At 41.4% G+C, this 17,609-nt stretch overlaps 1 long non-coding RNA gene across 4 annotated transcripts in view; it reads left to right on the top strand.

Annotated features, from left to right (window-relative positions):
- LOC121671414 overlaps window positions 1–17,305 on the top strand; it is a 37,298-nt gene extending 19,993 nt beyond the window's left edge. For 2 of the 4 annotated variants that reach the window (XR_006018513.1, XR_006018512.1), the window contains exons 3-4: window positions 6,349–6,424; window positions 11,934–17,305. This is a non-coding gene — a long non-coding RNA (uncharacterized LOC121671414). Of the gene's footprint in view, window positions 1–6,348; window positions 6,425–10,967; window positions 11,119–11,933 lie in introns of all 4 variants that reach the window. The other 2 variants (XR_006018515.1, XR_006018514.1) reach the window with 2 other exon arrangements.
- Window positions 17,306–17,609: the final 304 nt, after the last annotated feature.

Below are 17,609 nucleotides of genomic sequence, written 5' to 3'. Positions count from 1 at the left end.
AGAAAGGAAAGAAAAGAAAGAAAGGAAGGAAAGAAAGAAAAGAAAGAAAGAAAGAGAAAGAAAAGAAAGAAAAGAAAGAAAAGAAAGAAAGAAAGAAAAAGAAAGAAAGAAAGAAAGAAAGGAAGGAAGGAAGGAAAGAAGGAAGAGAGAAAGAGAATTTATCTTTTACCAACCTAACAGTCTTAAAAATTAAAAGTGGGGGTACTTTTCCTGGAAAAGCAGCAACCTTAAATGGTTGCCTTTTCAAGTTCAATTTCAGAACAGTAAGTTGTAAAAGCCCTGGAGCAGGGTGAAAGCTGCCATGTTTGCAGAAGCTGAGCTCACAGCAGTGCCTAAAACCCAGGCCCCACAGCCCCACTCTGCAGCATGCTTCCCGCCTGCATGTGCCTTCCTGACTTGGTGAAGCTCTCCCGTTAAGCATGAATAATGAACTGGTTTGGGTTAAAAATAACTTTCTTTTTCCCCTCAGCTATTTTTTTTTTTTTTAAACCAGATCATCCTCACAAATCCAGTCCACAAAGCTGCTCTCCAAATCATTCATCTAGCAGAAAGGCTGCTGCCAAAATGCAAGGGCAGAGCAAGCTGTCCTGGGCTTAACACAGCAGTTGATGGTGATCCTCTCCCAAGAAAACATTACTGCCTGCAAAACCTCTCAGGTTAGCTGTACAGAACTACTGTGGGGCACTTGGTCAGAGGAGAAACTGCTTGTTCACTGCTTATTATTGCTTTTTTATTGAGGCCATTACTCTCAAGTATCCCTCTCTTCATCTAGTTCTGCATCTAAAATGAAAGATAGACTCACAATGTCTATGTTCAAATCCTCCTTGCATCCACAGTATGTGAACACAGCTGCAGCTTTTGGGAAATGCCAGGTTGCACAGCTACCCTTAGGAAGGGCCCAAGCCCACCCCCTCTTGCATGGCACTGCCTGGCAGAGTGGCTGGCCATGTTTCCCCTTTCAAGACACCCATCCGTATCCCACCTGCACTTCCATGCACTGTAAGGCCTTCCCTAGGAAGGAGAGGGGATGTATTTCCAACCTGCCTGCCCAATGTGCCTGTGCTAAGCATAGAAATCTGTGGAGCTGTGCTGGGAGATGTGATAAGCATGAGGCTGCTTTCTCTGGCTCCCACAATGATTTAGAACATGCCTTCTCATCTCTTCATGCTTATCACTTCCCAGTGCCACATCCTGGTTCCCTCTTGCACCTTATGAAAGCTTTTGACCATTTTTCAATAACATCAGTGTGCATATTCTCTAACTATCCTCTGGTTTTATCTGTAGGCAATTATTAGACTGCCTCTTTCTTATCTGTCCTTTCCTCTACTTCTAAATATGTCACCCATCCCAATATCTGCTCTATCGTACTGGCTTTCTACTACCTCTCTCTCCCTCCCTTCAGTCATGTATAAGCGCTGTCTGCTCTATGCAGCAAAACGAGGGGAGATCCAGACTATGAGTCTTTTTTCTTCTTCTTTGCTATTTGCCATTTTCACCTTGAGTCTTTTTCTAAGTCTACTTGTAGTGAATCAAACCCTTTCTCCCTGTATAAGGATCTCTTTGCTGGAACAGCCTCTGGTACTGGTGGATTCCCTATTGCCTTTGTATAACGCCCTTCTCAGAGGCTGTACTTTGTTATCCGATGTGAGGCCAATTTAAATATCCCCTACTGTACAAATATCTGTCACACTTCAAAGGTAGGTTGTAAATCTTAAAGCAAAAGCGACTGTACTGGCAACTCGTAACTGATACTGCTTCAGCTAATTTTACAGGAGAACTTCCTTTATAATATGTGCCATTTCTGGCCAGAAAGAATATCCAACATCCAGCACCTGGTACAATTGCTTATTCTCCCCTGCAACAGCACTGCTTCTTCAAATGTTGTATTTTCCTTTTTCATCCACACACACTATATTTTCCTGAGGTGAGGCAAAACACAGGACTTCCATCTCAATTTTATAAAAGTCATACTCTTTCTTTACTCCTATGCCATTAAACACCAAGCAGCAGTGTTATACTGGAAGTCATGAATCCATTACTCTTAGATATGAGCAAATGCACTGACTATGCTCTGGGGTAATTGCTCACACTGAAATAGTCTCTCATGTATGTTCACTGTTAGAATTGTATTCAGTTCTAGTTCCAATCCTCACTCTGAAGACACACAAAGTGAGCAGAGTTTAGTAAACTCTGCCCAGTCACCAAGTTCTGCAAATGAAGGGATTTAGGAAGAAGATATTGATTCATTTCAGCTGGGATTTACAGTGGCTTTATTGCACCCACAGCACCTTAAGACGCCGTCACTCTTTGGAGTACCTGCAATCAGTGCAGTCCTTTTCATAAATACCACAGATGAAATTATGCTCCGCTTTTACAATTTATCCAAATGCTTTTTGCCAGACTTTTGCAGCACGTATACCTCAAACTCAGGTTTGAGGAACTCAGAAATTAGTTTATCTGTATGTGGCTGCACTAAATACAGCTCAGCATTTTTCTTTTCAATGTTCCTCATGTCCAGCATATTTGTTTGAAACCAATTTCTAACTCATTACCTTTACCTCTAAATACCTTTGGACACGTTTCCCTAACAGGAAGTCTGCTTCAGCTTTGCTTTGTGCTCTGATGTTGTAAAACCATGCTCATTTACTTTAAGCTTGATCTAGAGCCTTTGTCCACTGCCTTCTGGATCCTTGAAAGTCAAGAGCTTTGCTGTTCCTACATCTGCCTCCATTTTCAACACCACACTGTGAATCCTCCTGTTAATGACACACAGGCATATTGTCCCTCTTTATACACATATGGCTCCAGGGAGCAATGCTGTACCTTTAGCCAAGAAACACTTTTCTGTCAAGCATCTCTACTTTCGTGTCTTGGCTGAGTGGTAAACAGGGTCAATCCCGAACTTGGGCCAGCTGCTCTACACTGAAGCTTTTCCTAAAAGTGCTATCAAAGCTCCTAAGTGTGAAGCTCTAATTCCTAAAAAACATGGCTTCTCCCGTTATTCTCGAGCCCTTAGAATATCCTGACCCATATCCAAACTGACTTTTTTTTTATTTGAAAGCTTCTTGCTGAGCCCTTCATGAAGCCAGTGACATTTCAGTGTTGAAGCCTTCTGTGTGTAGCCTCAGTCAGAGCTGTCTCCCCACCTTCTGTCAGTGACAGCTTCCTTTTCTATACAGGACACTTAATTGTCTCCCAATTCCAAGTATTTTAGTCCAAACTCCAAATGTCATCTTCCTTAAAAAAAACCAATAAAATAATAAAAAGCCCCACCTGGCTGCTGGCAAGCAGTTTGGTAAGCTTGTCAGTACTGATTCCAGTTTCAAGTTGTTTGAGACATTAATCTTGGATTACTCTGCTAAAAGCTGTAGCAGGCACATCAAATATTGTCCTTCATTATTATACTTCGTTCCACTCCAAAATCACTGTTGTTGACAAAAACGTGTCTGTAGCTTGAGAAACCTACATTTTCAACTCCAAATAGCACATCTTTCTTTGTCTGCATCTTCTGTAAGAGGGTTTTCCTCTATCAGCATGTCAGGTCCACACTCACAGCTTTTAATCAATCAGTTATAATCACACCACATTCAAAACCTGCCTCTCTCTAACCCCAAATATCGAATATTCCCACGTCACCTCCTATCCTTCCAGCTTCTCCCACTGTAATACAAACCCTACCTACATTACATATGTATTTTCCTATCCTCTTCATTCTCCTTGTCTTCCTATTGAAAATTTCATGAGTGTTTGTATAAGATGCTAAAAGAATTTGACAGGTGTTTTGCTTGCATTAAAAGATAAAGTATTTCTAGTAACCAATCCTATTATTACATTATGACTAGAGGGATAATCATATAAGCATTTCATGCTTACAAGCATTGCTTTTAAGCAATGTTTTTTCCTTTTCTTTTTTTCTTTTAATCATCTTTTTAACTCAATAAAAGCAGGTGAAGTAAAGCCCTCAGTTTCTATACTGACAATATGTGATGTCAGATGAACTTTTCAAAACTCTGCTCTCTCCCCATCCTGCCAGATTTAACTTCAAAAGGACCAATGCCAATCAATCCAAATGCTTGGAAGTTCGCTTCTCAAGGACTTCTACCTAAATTGTTTAATACAAAATGTTGTGTTTTCTTTTAGGAACCACAAGGAACAAACAACTTTAGATAAATAATTTCATAAATGGTGACACAAAGTTCCATATTTATTATGTTAGCAGTTTCCCAGATAACATCTCCATTTACAACTAACATGTTTCCTTTTGCTGCCAGCATAACAGGTACACTCCGTGATGCAAGAGCAACCTGACTCTTGGTGATTCTTTTGTCAATAAGATGAAAATGTAGCAGATCAGACTCTGCTTCCAAATGAACTTGTGCACAAGGGAGCTTACTTTCATCCTACAATTGGTTGTTAATTAGGTATGTTATACTAAGGAGACCATAAGGCTCAAAGAAAATCTTACAGAATTTTTGTAATTAATTACAAAGTATATTTAAATCCACAGCTTGAATTAAAATATACAGAAGGAAAACCTTTCTTTGATAAATTTCACACTACTAAGGTAAGTATTTGAATGATTAAGATCTGGATTTATGTTTGGGGGCATAGATCCATCATTATTATAACCTTTGGTAGTTTCTAAATGGTTGAAAAATATTTTTGCTGCTGTTACATGATGCAACAAGACAAGCTTGAAATAATATCAAAATAGCATGCTGCTACCAAGTGAAAATACTGTCCAAAATAAAACATCTTCAGAGAACATGGCAAGTGTCTCCAGCACAGTAGTTGGTCATGGACTCTTACCAGGACCTTCCCTGAGGGTTGAGTAGCTTCTCATTGCTGCTTTCTACTGCAGGTCTCAAATGGGAACACTATGTGAAAAATGACTTAATTTTTTATCATCTAAAATAGAGAAAGGGGAATGATACTGGTGAAATCTGTTCTGGAAGTTGTGATAGAAAGCACACTAGAAAGAAAGTACCTGCAAAAGTATGGAGAGGCAAAAATAAAGTGAGAATTAAAGAAAATGGATAAGACAAAGAAGGAAGCAGCATGGGAAGTCAAGAACCTTAAAATAAAAAGGATTCGTATATTTTTAGTACGTAAATATGTTCAACTCACAGGCACAATTCAGTTGTAATTCCAGTGCAAAATAGGAGGAGCATTATGGTTTCTGTCAAGGTCTTCATAGTGCAAGCAGGGAGCCCTGTTTGTTTGTATGTGCCAGCTGAGCAGATGCAAGCAGAATGTCCTGTATCATTTCCCATGCCTTGCTCCCCACCAGTGAGGTTCCCTCTGCCATTGCTGAGATGCACTCTCACTGGCTTGAGTGTGCTTGCACAGAGACAGGCATGATGCCAAAGCAGCAGTAGACCCCACCTCTCCAGCACAAACTTACCCCTGGCCTTGATGCCTTAGGTTTTAATTTTTATATTTTTCAAATCCTGTACTGCCTAGTGTGTAATTCTGAAGTTTCTTGTGGCCTGTTACTGTTGTCTCATGCTGGGTAGACATAAAAAAACCCTCCCTAGGTTTGCTCTCCAAGGACACCTAGATTGTCCTAGGCCCCAAAATATCTAAACTATGGCCTCTGAAGAGGAGGGCAAGTCTGGGGTAGCTACGTCATTAACTGGGGTTGTAATTGGAGGATTGATCCTGATACGCAAATGGACCGAATTTATAAAAGTGTGAAGAACTCGTGACCCAGGGTCCATCTTGGGTGTAGTCTTTTCACTGCTCAGGGTGGACCTTTGAAGGCCTTTCAAATAAATGCCTACCTTTATTCCCTTATTCTTGTCTAGTCTCTGTTTTTACATGGCCATCTCAGGCATCAGCCTGAACCACTATTTTCAAGGTTAGGATAAAATCTTTAGAGAGGGTTATTTTTGAGGAAAAAATTCTGATAAGTGTAGCATCTAGGTAGCATACATAGTAGAAAATAATTTCAACAGCATGATAGTTTCTATTTGTAAACACGATTGCCCCCCACCAACACAATTACAGCAAAAATACTGTATAGTTTGGTCTTCAGGATATTGATTACAGCACACATTGCTCCTTTCTTCATTGTGGTCTTCAGAGCTCTATTTTCCAGGGTGGCACTGAAGATTTAGCTGGCATGCTTACATGATCTATAACCCCATGGTTTACCTGTCATATGTGTGGCTCAGAGTTAACCATCCAAGGGAGAAGTTTAGCAAAATTTTTTTCCTACCGCAGCTCTGATGCCTGGCAGAAGTCAGGCCTAACACGGTGATTTTCTGTTTATGAACATTTTACATTGCTCAGCCCTTCCAGTACTAGCAAAGCTCAGTGTCCATGTTTTCATGTCTGCCTCTGCAGCCTCCTCACCCCTGGCAGCAGCTTGCTCCTGACTTCTGGGAAGACCTGGGATTTATTCCCGGACAGGAAAGCTGAGGTAGGGACTGGAGAATTAAGTATTTCCTTTTATTCTAACTTTAAGAGAAATGTTTGGATTTCTGCATCCTGTAAACTGATCATTTCTATGTGCGTCATATCTCTGCTTGCCTTGTATTTATCACCTGGTCAATGCATTTCAAACTTCTTCTCAGGTGGCTTCCAATAGAAAGGATTGTAGATATTGATCCTCAAAGTCCCAGGGGACCTACAAGTGCTCTTGTTTATAAAAAGCTCTATCATTAAAAAAAAATATTTTCTGCTTCAGTCAAATCATATGAAGTCCACCATCTTCTGTCTCAGCCCCTTTAAGCAGAATTTCTCCTCTGGCTGTAAATGAGTTCAGTGTATACCAGCGACATATAAGTGATGTGGCCAAATTCCCTTTTCCTTTGCTGCAGCCAGGTGCTAGGCTGCTAAAGAAGCCAGGACTGCATCAGGCTGCTATTTAAAACCTCAGCCAACTGCTTCACAGCTGGATCCTAAAACCCAACCTGAAGAAGCCAAGCACCACTGTGCTAACCTTACGTGAGATAAGGTCTTCGCTGCTCCCATCAGATCAATACAGTCCCCTTCTCCTGCTCCAAAATCTGCAGGTGTTCCTCGTGCCTGAGGCCACAGAAGGACCCAGCAGCCCTTTCGCTGGCCATGACATTGGCAGCTACACGATTTCTCTGAGTAACCCTTCAATATTCACAAATAGAAGAAATGAAAGGGCAGCTGCTTGTGCTTCCTCAAACGAAGAGCTCCTGGCAACTCTTCCTAAAAGCATCAAAACCCAGAAAAATAAATTCAAAACATGTTAATTCTCTCTAGCTGAAAACACCCTAAACCCTAAATTATCCAGTAGATTAATTTTCCCTTCTTATTTTTGTTATTTCCAGTCAGCTGGTATTTTTCCCAAATTAACATACTGCTCATGTTTTTAGATGAATTTAAAACTCAGATCTTCCTCATACTGAAACTCACATCTGCTAAATTTGTGACAGCAGCTTTAACACTGCACATAATTTTAATTCTGTATTAGGAAGAAAAAAAAAGTGAATCTGAGCTAATAAATGTGTCATCCTATGTCATCCTTGCTGATAAGAATTAAAACCCACACTGTTATTTAGGACACAAATAATTGGTCATCAGGCAAATGTCAGGGCATACCCAGCTCTCTGCCCAAGCAGAATACATCTCAGGTGGTGCCAGGAGAGCACTTTGCACCAACAGTAGTGTTAATTTGATAAGGAGCACGCTAGTCTGGGGATGATGTCTGGGGAGGAGCCACTGCCAAGGGTTTCCTGGCAACCCCAAGGCTTTTGGAGGTCATTGACCCATTTCAATCACATTTGAAAAGGAGAGGAAATCGCTTCATACCTATCTGGAGTCCTACAAGTTTTGTAGAAAAGCAGTGGGCTAGAGAAACTAAAGATCACAGCCCACTGGGTCTATCCTGTGGGAAACATTTTACAAGGAACTTTCCATACAGAAAAGGGAATTAAGGAACCAAAGGCACAAACATTGTGGCAAAGCAGCCTTCATTAACTCTGCTGCTCATAGAACAACTTGAATTTGACACTGGGCAATTCCAGCCAATAATGACACCTTCAGCTCAGCAAAAAGTCTTAGATGAAGACAGGGGAGGTTTAGAGGCTGTTCAGTTACATGTTATTCAACGCAAAATCATGCTCTACAACAATTTTGAGTATTGGGATATTTTTATCTTGCTGTTATATAGAAGAATCCAAAAGATAGCTTAGGTAAGGAAATCAGCTGTGAAAGTGAAGAAAATAATTGCCTTACAAAGGGGCTGAAAGAGGAAAATAGTGCAGTTTTAACAGTTTGTATTGATCAGGTGAGTTGGTACTTTATTTCCTCTTTTTTTTTCCTGTAAAGAATACTCACAGAATATGCAATAAAGTAAGTGCTATTTCTCACAACTTTCCTCATTTTAGGCCCTGACTCTATTTTGTTTTCTGGCTTGTTTTTAAAGTCGATGGAAATAATTAAGGAGGCCCTTAAAAAACTTTTGGTTGCTTTTGGTTGATTTCATCCTTAGGTTTGTGTTGATAGAAAACAAAACCGATACTTGTTAAAACCTAATAAAAGCATTAGGTTTCTTTCCAAAAATATGATTAAAAAGCACCTAGGGAACCATGTTTTGTGATGGTGCTTGGAGGTCAGTGGAAGTCTTACAAGAGTGCTGCCACATGAATTGCCAGGCTGCTTTGCAGCATGTCCTCAGCTTGCTGTGGGCACGCACTCCTCCTCTATCAACCCTCCTAACGTGAAACAGTGGAAAGCCAGGCACAACCAAGAGCAACTTCCATGCATGAGCTCTGGCAGACGTATGGTTAACAATGAATTTGTGTGTCCAATCTATAGGGAGCCTGTCCCAATGCCCTGAAGCAAGAAAGGTTTCTGGGTTAGGGTTAGGGTTGGGGTTAGGTTAGGGTTAGGTTAGGGTTAGGGTTCTTGTATGGTTAGGGTTAGGGTTTAGGTTTAGGGTTAGGGTTATGGTTAGGGTTATCTCAGAAAAGAGAAGAAAATTATTGTAATATAATTTAAGGCTGCTGTGCATGGAATTATTCCAGGCTTTCAGAGAAAATTTACGTTGCTGAGCGTAGGCACAGGGTACACATTGTTCCTCTTCCCAAAGCCACTTTTTTCTACAATGATTCTGTTTGTCATCAATACCATCAGCTTTTTCGATGCTGCACACCCACAATATTAGAATATTTTCCTGTAGCATAAGCAATTACAATGAGATGCTGCCATGCATGAAAGGAGGAAAAACAATTGGTGTGCTGTTGGCTTTTCCTCACTACATCTCTTACCAATGACCTTTGTCCTTACAGATTGTTCCGGATCATCCAATGTATTTCTGGGATGGTACATCCACCAGTTCTCCCCACCTGCCTGCAGCTGTGGCACAGTTTCCTGGAGAAATCTGATGCAGGGCTAGGTCAGGCCTCAGTAAGCCTGCTGCTCTTTCAACCTTCCTATGGTCTCAACAGAGATCTTCTTGCATTCTTCAAAGGTTAACTCACCAGATCTGTTCTTTTGGCCAGAATCATTTATGATTAGCATTATGCATGTCCCTTCCTCCTCTGAGTTATGCTGTTTTCCTGCAGGGCCCTAAATAACTGAGAGAAAGCGCTATCCTGCTGATAAGGTCAAGTGTATTTAGTTTAAAACCTGCAGAAATACATCTCACCACTGTAAGGGGTCCAGGATCACCTTTACTAATACCAGGAAAGGGCACAGGTTGAGACAGGTAGAAGCAAATCTCCAGCTGCACAGACTAGTGAAGGCTTCACATACTGATCTGAGATATTCCAAATGACACTTTACTCAGCTGAGAGGCCAAGACTTGTGCTTTGGCTGTCTCACAGAGGAACACAGAGAGACGCCACTGAGATCAGCACTACCCTGCCTGGCATCTTTGGAGGTGCAAAGAAAGCTATGGACACTTACATGATTCCCTGGCATTCAGGATGGTGTTCTGATTCTCTCCTCAGCCCAGTATTGGCCTCACAGATTTTCTAGACCACTGATGGTTTCAAAACACTTTGCCACACTTTGAAATACAGCATTACATAGATGAAAACAAGGAAATACCTCAGCACTTCTTTGCATACAGTTGGCTTTTCAAAAATGTTTTCTGACTACTTTGGAGACTCAGCTGTTGAACACACTGAGAGAAGAAAAAATGCACCTGTGAAATGTTGCATGTGATAGGAAAGAGGAGAAGCTGCTGGTTTTCCGTCATTGTGCAGTTTCCCTGATTCCCCTTCCCTTCTCCCCAGAACAAAAATGGAAAAGAACACTCAAACTGGGGCAAGAGGGTCTTTTAAGTAGCATCTGAAGTCAGCACCAATCCAAGGAGCAGTCTGCTCCGTGTGTATGCACAATGTCTGGCTGAAACAACTAACAGAGCAGAACTGGTCACCAGTTTTTAGCAGTAATGAAAAGATTTCCATTAATCTCAGCTATAAATTGCAGTGAGATGGAGACAGCTGGGCTCCCACACTGCAGCACCTTTGTTTTCTACATGTCATTTCAATAAATGTCATCTGCTGGCCCTAAAATTGGTTTGTTATAGGTTGTTATGGGTTTTTTTGCATCAGGATCTGAATTCCCACAGGCTTAAGAGGAGATCCAGAGCCATACTGGCCCATAGTCTGAACTGAGGATGCAAAGCTTAAGGCAGTGAGAGCTGTTCTGTGTCTGAAGCCTGCTAGTACACCTGGCATTGAATGCCAAAATTCTACCATTCCACAGGCCAAAAATTTTGGGGGCTGTTAAAATGGTCATTGCCGATCTTTGCAAAGTCAAGCCGCTGGTACTATCATTAGCCCAGGATTTGTGCTCCATGGGATCTGTTAGATACCATGCCCTGATTAATCATTTTCTTCCTACAGTGGTACCAAGCTGGTAAATTGGGCCCCAAGGGGGGCAAAATATTAAAAATTTCCAGGTTTGCCTTTCATCTGATTTTACCCATAAATGCAGCCTCTGTGTTGTCCCTCATTCCCTATTCCCCATCCTTTCAGTGTCCCCTGACTGTGGGCCTTTACCTCTCTGGCTTATTTTAAACCTCACTGATGCAGAATACCAGTCAGAAGGAGAAGGGTTGGTTGCCTGGGGAAAAAAGAGCCAAAGAAGACATTTTCATCTTTTTCACAGGGACTGATGAGTGGAAGGGTGAGTTCACAGTGGCTCTTGCAGCAATGCTCCTTTGTTCTGCCTCTATTAAAACAGACATTGAGAAATAAAAATCATAATTTTAATTTCTTGCCTATCTAAATCATTCTCCTACTACTTCAAACCCCTTTCTCACAGACAACAGTCAAATTTGCACCCATTGAGCAAAAACTGCGCCTGATAGATTTTTTACTCTTCTGTGTTTTTCTATATTTTTTGGATAGATAAACAAGAGCAGCAGTTTCTTGAGATCAAAAAAGAACCAGGACACTGACATAGAACAAAACTGCTGTTTTATTCAAACTGCTTTCTGTGGGAGAGAGAAACTGGCTACTGGAGCTACTTCTGAGCAACCAGATTGTCACGAGATTCAGAAATACATATCTGGGGAAAATATGTATCCCAAGCACAGCTGAACAGTAGAGGTCCAGATGTCATTCTTTTTCCATTCCAGGAAAGGGGAAAAGGTTTCCTACAAAAACATATTTTTTCCCTGTCTCAGGAAAAGCTGTATTAATAAATAAGCATCACAGTATGAATCTCTGCCCTGGCTCCATCTGTTAAGCTACTGCAAGACTCCAGAGAGAGTCTTCACACAAATAACATAAAATAGAAATGAAGAGTGGCCTGGAATTTATTTCTCAGAGCCATAAAGCCAGGAAAAGCAGATAAGTCCATGCTGCCAGGGTAAGAAACATACCCTGAACCGTTACATTTGCCTTGGTTCCTTCTCTGTTGGCCGCTAGTGTACAGACAGAACTTACTTAGCGTTGGTCAGATTTTTGACTGACCAGGTCATGTTTTTCCCATTAAAGGGTGAACCACCAAGGAGTCACAACACAGTTTCTGCCTCTCCCAGAGGAGCAAAGAAGTTATCCTGAGGCACTCTTTCCCCTTGGAACATGTGAGACAAACAGCATGGAGGAGACCCAAGGCTGATAAAGCTTCTCTATGTATATTTCTCTCCAAATGCTCTCCCAGCAGTGTTTTCTGTAGCACTGTCCTGATGCACTAAGGTGTGGATGTTGCAGTTACAGGACAGGAGGGTGCTGAGGCAGAATAAGCACATACTGCCCTGCTAAGCTTCTTTGGAGATGAAACAGCCAGCTGCAACTGGAGGACTATGTTGGGTGAACTTGGCCTGAGAAAAGAAACTATGCTTTGGCAGGACTGCAGGTTGCTATTTCAAGAGCAGAAGTAGACTTTGGAGTAAAGTTCACTGTGTAAATGAGTTATGGGTAACATTTTAATTGATTATGTAAAGTAACCCAAAAGTACAAGCTGAGAGCCAGAGCACAGTTCTCTGGGATCAGTCCCAGGGATTCCCTCTGTAATCGATACCTCCTTAACATCTCAGCCCTTCTTTATAGTAACAATACCTACTTTCTTTAAATCCCTAATTTTCCTAATTTTTTCTGTTCTTTTTTGTTAATTAAAAATCCTGGCTAGTTTGCATCAGTCTTCAGCTAATTTTCCAAGTGTTCCTCCTGAGTTTTCTATCTTTTCTGCATCCCCACCTCTATGATCCACTTTCTCTCTGTACATCAGTCTTCTGAAACCTTGCTGATATTCATTCATGTTTGTTCATAACTGTCCAACAAGCTCTCACAATAATACTCAGTGGTTTGGAACTTCCAAATCCTTTCAGGGGATTCAAGATATCAGCTTTCCATACATTTTTTTCAAGTTTTCTTCTGAGCCTTCAGCTTTGTGCATGAGAATAACCAACAATATTATGATGTCATTTTATTAGAAAAAGCTCACTAAGGGACTGCACACAGTAGATACTCTGAACATGTGTAGGGTAGCTCTAACCAAGAATTTCCTAGCAAATCTGCATCTCTGTGGAGATGTAGACTGCTTAGGCTATCAAGTGCTTTAGCAATCTGCTCATTACATCGTCACATCCTACCAGAGATGAGGGAGAACTCAGTTCTGCTGACTTGCAGCTTCCAGAGCAGCCATAGCAAAAGGTCAACAGCTGAGCGCTGTGGGCCTTGGGACCAAGGACTCTGTCTGTCACCTGTGTTACTTGTTGGATTGCTAAAGAAAACCCCCAGCAGCCATGTCAGCAGGCTTATGCCACACGTTGGACACGCAGGTTACCTTGTTCTTGCCTTCTTCAACCCCTGCAGCTCAGGCATCACCCTGCCTCCACCAGATGCCACTGGGGCCTCTTCACCAAGGTAAATCACTTGGCAGCAAGGCACTCTCCAGCCCCTTAGAGTACCATGTCCAGGTACCACCCCTCTCTGGATACAAGGTGTCCAGGTACCACCCCTCTCTGGATACAAGGTATCCAGGGCTTCCCAAACTCCATGGTGCATTTCTGCTCGTATCTGTGATGGACTTGACCTGTACAACACAGCCTGGACGCACTTCCACAGCGTCTGCAAACATGCAGAGTATCCGGCACTGGCATGGGCATGGTGATGAGTCCTTGGGCCCACCTTCCTCCTGGATAGGGTGGACCACCAAGGACTCATTTTTCCTCCCTCTATTCATGTTAATTGTTTCACCTGGTCTCAGCATCCTGTGGTTTATGGACCCAAATGCCCCTCCCTGCCTCCATGTTGGGCTTCTCTATATCCTGCTTGTAACCATGGGACTGAGTTATGTGCTGCATAATGTGCAGCAACCTGTTCATGTGAATTGGCCTGGCACACAATGCTCCTAGCAGCTGTTTAATGCTTCTTGACTGGATGTCTTGCTAATCGCATTCTGAACAGCTTTTAAGCCTTCTTCTATGTCCTCCCACTGAGAACTATTAATGCCCACCCATAACCTCTGCTTCTGGGCCCTTGCTTTCTGCTTCTCCTCCCACCAGTCCCTCCAGCACAGAGGTCCCAGGCTGACATCCTCTCTAGCATCCCTAATCTCTCTCTTTCCCTCCACTTTGTAACATTTTCCCTTTTGGGTTGCCAAATTGTCTCCCTGCCCCCAATACCATCTCATCCACTGATTACTTAAAACTCACGCATCACTTCTGTCACCATTTCCATATGAAAGCATACAGTTTCTGTGACAAAGCTGTCATGGCAATTTGTCAGGTTTTCACATTATACATAACCTGCAAAACTGCATATTATTAAACATCTTCTGATGCTCCCAATTACTTAAAAAATATTCCATTGCCAAATCCCACTGCTCTATTCAGTCAACATTTGTCATCTGGAAGAAACCTTCCACATCAAATTGCTGTTGCTTCAGGGCATTGATGAAGGAGGGTGCTCTTCTGTCATGCCTGCAGCAGACTTTGAGTAGATCAAAGCCTCTAATACTTTTCTGCCTTGGCTGGTGGATGGACTTAAGAACCGCAGTAGGACGGGCCACTAGGGAACACAATCACTTCCACATACATCTTAAAAAATTCCTCAAAAATGTCACACAATAGCTGTTGTCAATATTTTTGAAGGGCACTCCTCGTTAACATATACATTTTGGCCAACTACAGTCAAACAAATGCATGCTGATGATAGATCTAGACACAAATCAGATAATCCATAAAACCAACCTGAAACTCAGGTAGGTACTGACAATCCCACACTCACCTCCTTGGAGCACACAGAAGTGCTACATAAGCCGGGCAGAGCCAGGTATTTCGTACACATCTGTGCTGCTGTAGAGACTTTTCATTCACTAATTTCATCTCCCATTTCATTTGACTTACAAACACCTATTCTGAATCTGGCTCAGCCTCCCATTATCAGCAGATGGATTTTGCTTACTTTTTATTAGGCAATGAGGCTTAGGTGCAGGAGAACATTTTATTTCCTTTCTGATTTTAACTTCAAGTGTAAGCACACGCAAGTATTTTTCCATCTGTTACCTGATTTTCTTCTTCACAAGCTTCAGACTTTACTGGAACTACTTCATCTTGAAAAAAATTCTTGCTCTAAGAAAGAATACTGAGACTGCTCAGGCTTTTCCCTATGGAAAGATGAAAGGTTTAGTCAGGAATAATGCATTGACTGATTTCCAATTTTTAAATTCCCCATTTTTTAATTCCCAAGAAACCTTTTTCTTGTACAAAACCTATATTAATAAGTTAATAGTTAATGAATCAATTTTCAAGAATTAAAATTTAAAATTGCTTAATAAATAGTTTAATAAAGTGATACATCAACTTGCTTTTTCTTCTCTACATGTAGAGTGACTTCTGGTTTATTCCTTTTTTTGATGAAAAATCACATTTGCTGTGCATTTTCTGAACAACTTCTGCCATTATATTTTGTATTTGAACCTATTGGGATATTCTGGGATAAAAATCCTATGGGAAGGAAAAAATATGTTGAAAAATTTGTACCTGTTTCTAGATTTAGGTCAGGCAGTACAACATACATTGCCTTCCCACAACCATTCAATCTCCACCAAGCTCAGCAGCATCCTGAGGTTCTTCTTTGGCATTATCAAGGAGACATTATTATATTTTTCTCCATCATTTCTCAGGAGCTGTCATTTTGGAGTATCTGCAGGGTATCCACTGTGATGTGTGATAAATTCATTCCTGTGTTAGTGGATTCTGAATGCAAGAGTGGCTATGGATAGATTATTTCCCAGACAGGATTGTCTGACCTGAATCCTACCCCTCTAATGAAGTCAGAAAGGCAGTTTTTTCTCTGCACTGTGTGGAAACACTCCACAACAAACTCCATGGCCTCATCCCAGTGACAGTACCCGTGCCTCCTCTATATAGTCACATTTGTCCCTCTCTGATTTTACCAAGTGAGCAGGAAAATAGTGATGGCGGTTCTAACTCACTATTGAAGGAGTTACCACTTGACAAAACATCCATCTCCTGGGTGAATGCCTTTACTTTCTAGGACTTCTACCTTGTAACAACTTCTATGAACTTTCCACCCTCCACATACTCTCCAGTAGCCCCAAAGTGCCCACCTCCTTCCTTGATATGTCACAGTGTTTCTCAGCTTTTCCTGCCATGGTATCAGAAGCTGTAGCATGCATCAGCTTTCATTTCTGTGATGTTTTGTTTGAGTTTCTGATTTTCACCTTTGTCTCTTTATGGTGAACTTTTCACATCCTCTTTCAAGGCCTCTTTTGGCTCTGCTATAGTCATAGTTGGTATCTGTCAAACCCTAAACAATGAAGCTGTGCTCTTTTCTTGTCAATGTTCTGCTGTTAAAGAAACAACCAACCAAAAAAAACCCCCAAACCACCAACCCACACTCACACATATGCACACAAAAGATTTAGGGATTTCCAAACCTCTTTCAAATCATTGTTTCATTTGTATAACAATTTTTCTGAAAGATTCAATGCCTGCTGCTACCAAATACTTACCCATGCATCTTCCCAGAAGACCTAGTATCCCACATCTCTTACCTACTGCTCCCAATAACTCCAGTTCCCATTTTCAAGATTAGTAAGAAGCCAGTCTGAAAACTGGATGCAAATAGCACTGTATTTGTCCCTCTGGGATCATCAGAGTCTTGACCTCCTTGAATCTTGCTAACTTTATAAACTCTTGCAAAATCCATTCCTGCAGCAACAATAATAATGTCTAACTTTAACCCTTTCAGCGTCACAGTAGGTTCCATTAACTTTGGTCAGTTATGATTACTTTGCATTGCAAAGGCTTTTCTAGCAAAAGACGTAGTAGGGTTTTCCAGTGTAAGTGGCACTGTCTCTCAGTGGTTTGCTTCAGCCTTTCCCCTTTCTTTCATGATACACAGTTTTTTCTCACTACAATTGCATTCAGATTTATTGATCCTTGTACACAAATGATCTCTTTTTATTGAACTTCCTAGTGACTGCTGAGGTTTCCCCAACACAGAAGGACTTCCAGCCTCTTTGTGAATGTTGCAAAGAGACACTGGAAAAAAGAATTCAAGAATCCAGCATTGTTTGGAAAAGAAGCACCTGTCTCAACTGAAGAGGCAAACAGAGACATTTTCCAGGAGGTAAAACAAAACACTCTGGCCAATAGGAAAGCAGAGTTCTTCATCTACAACTTACCAGAAGTCAAAATACCTGCTGAATATTTGCCTGAAATATCTGCTGAATTCTACCTGAGGGCAACATTACACAGGGAAGGTACCTTCTGAACTTCTTCCTCATGAGTGAGGATGGATGGATGGATGGATGGATGGATGGATGGAGCAAATGGCAAAAATAGAAAGATGGACAGACACTGGAGATAACAAGAAAATAGTATCAATAGGATGGCGGAAGAGAATAAAAGTTCTATTGAGAAGGAGTGTATCCTGTTCCCTCCCCTAAAACTCATCCTCCTCTGAACTCTGCTACTTTGCTCTTCATTTTATGTCTTTGCTCCTTTCTGCTCCCTGGATTATCCTGTCTCTGCAGCAATATTTATATCCTGTCCTTGTATTCTGAAAGCCCATTTTGCCTCTGAGATGAAAGCCCCTTCCTCCTTTCCCTGTATTGTTTTAATTCCCTAAAACTCCATTTCTCATCAACACTTCTGAGCCCATTACATTTCCTATTCTTCCCACAAGACTCTCTCTTCC

This window comes from Corvus kubaryi, unplaced genomic scaffold (genome assembly GCF_017639235.1).
Source record: "Corvus kubaryi isolate FWS band 111438036 unplaced genomic scaffold, C.kubaryi_AGA036_p1.0 37398, whole genome shotgun sequence".
Lineage (NCBI taxonomy): Eukaryota > Metazoa > Chordata > Aves > Passeriformes > Corvidae > Corvus > Corvus kubaryi.
The sequence above is the reverse complement of the archived record's forward strand: the minus strand, read 5'-3'. Positions and strand labels throughout refer to the sequence as shown.